This window comes from Malurus melanocephalus, unplaced genomic scaffold (assembly GCF_030028575.1).
Source record: "Malurus melanocephalus ecotype Western Australia unplaced genomic scaffold, MMel_1.1 scaffold_707, whole genome shotgun sequence".
NCBI lineage: Eukaryota > Metazoa > Chordata > Aves > Passeriformes > Maluridae > Malurus > Malurus melanocephalus.
The window spans coordinates 140,902-143,140 of record NW_026623939.1 but is presented as its reverse complement, the minus strand read 5'-3'; positions in this window follow the sequence as shown (position 1 = coordinate 143,140).

The window sequence follows — 2,239 nt, the reverse complement described above, 5'->3', positions numbered from 1 at the left end:
CGGGACCATCCTCCGCCGGGCGGACACCCCGCGCCAGCCCCGCCGCCGCCGCCGCCGCCGCCGCCTCCGCGCCACTGCCCACCCGCGCAGCCCACCCTGCTGCTCGCACCGCAGCCAATCACATCGCGCGGGGCCGGCCCTCGCGGCCAATCAACAAGGAGCAGCACGGGAGGGGGCGGTGCTCGCCCTCACTTGGGCGGGGCGAAGCGGGCGCGGGCCAATCGCCGCTACAAACATTGGCGGCGCGGGCCAATCAGAGGGCAGAGAGGCTGAGATTGGCGTCAGCAAGGTAAGGTGGCCGAAACAGGAACTGGCGGGGAGCGGCTCCCGAGCGGCCAATCAGAGCAGCGGGAAGCGGCGCGTGGAGGGGCGGGCGGCGGCTCTTAAAGGGACAGCGACCCGCTGGGATGGGAAGGGTTGGATCGGTTCTGTGCGTGTCACCGGCACCGCTAACGGGGAAAGGACCGTGTGTTATTTACTCTCGTGTGTTATTGACTCTCCTGTGTGTGTGTTGCTGTCAGATCAACAATTCCGTCCTGCCAGCGCAGCGGCGTGTCGGGTTTACTGCCAGGAATCACCCGAGTGCTGCCCTTCGCCGACCTCGCCCGTGTAAAACAGCGTTTATTTCAGCGGATACTGAATAGTGCTCTGCGTCCCCGGCAATCAGCGTTCGGGAAAGGGATGCAGAGCAAAGATAAAGGCTGGMTAAAGATTTGCCACATCGGGCTATTCATGTGGAGCCCAACCCCGTGCTGTGACTGATTCTTATACAGACGTTTTTACCTAAACTTTGTCATACGCTGTGCTCACGCTTAGTTCTGGGGAGGAAGGTGTTCCATCCATCTTCCTCATGAGCTAAATCGGTTTAGGAAAAGTGTATTGTTTTATCCACGAAATTAGGGACTGTGGATTATTAACMACTCCCCACTACYTCMCTTTTTACTTGGTGCTAACACCTAATTCAATTACCATCCACAATAAAGCATCTTCCCATTTCCAGCCTCRGCTGCTTCCCTCCACAGATGTTCTGCTACAATTATTTTCTGGAACTCTGATCTAATGTGTTTTACAATACGAACTATTTTACAAGTACATGACAGAATATTAACGAGTTGGAAGGATCCTTAAGAGTCCCATCCTCCTGCCAAGGACAGGGAGCCTCCCACTAGACCAGGCTGCTACAAACCCATCCAGCCTGGTTTTGAACACTGCCAATGCCTCGCCATCCTCAAAGTAAAAAAAAATCCCCCAAATATCTAACCTAAATTTCCTCTTTCAGTTTGTACCCATTATTCCTTGTCCCATCACTGTAGAGTCCCTCTCCACCTTTAGAGACTCGAAGGTTGAAATGAGGTCTCCACAAAACCTTCTTTCCTCCAGCCCCAATTTTCTCATCAAACCTCTGTTCACCTGTAGGTTTTATTGAAATCTGTAAAAGCCCATTCCTTCTGAGAGGAGTTAAAAATGCAGAGCTGTGATGTTTAGGCTTTATGGAAAATGTAGATGCCTTTTTCTGAGAAAGCATCTTGTATCCATATGCCTTCCTACAATAAAAYAGAGCAGGGACAAATTTCTGAAGCAGTGTCCAAGAACTCTTCTGCTGCTGAAATGAGTCATAGCAGCAATCAGATGTTAAAAAACCCAAACCATTTTATTTTGAATAGTTGCCACTTGCAAAATAACCTTGCAGCTGACATTGAGTAGAAAGCCCATTTGTGAGCTGTGAAGAAAGTTGAGGCCCAAGCTGTTTATGCAGAGAAATTCTAATGTTACTATCAAGAGCAGCTTGAAAGTGTCAAGTAGAAATTTAAATGCACTTTTTCGCTTTTCATAATCTTTAGATCTGATGACACAACCAAACTGGAAGATAGATGAAATCTAAATTACCACTGCTCCATCAATTTATTCCAATATAAACTGTGGGGTTTTTTTCTTTTTTTTTTCTCTTCTGAAGGGCAGTGTGCTTTGCTTGGTGAAGATTTTCACTAAATAGGCACCTCCTATCCAAAGCAGCAAAACCAAGTTTATCTTCTGACACCCTKTTGTGTTCTGTAAACTGTTTGAGCTCATAGATGGTCAATACCAGTACAGGGTTATRTATCTGAAATACTGTGACAAAAATCCAGCAGCAGGCAAAACTCCACAGGTGAAATCACATACAACAGGAACCTACTAAGTATCARTAACCTGTTTCTCTTGGAGAATATAAATTTGCAGTTGCATGGCAAGATGGTTAAAA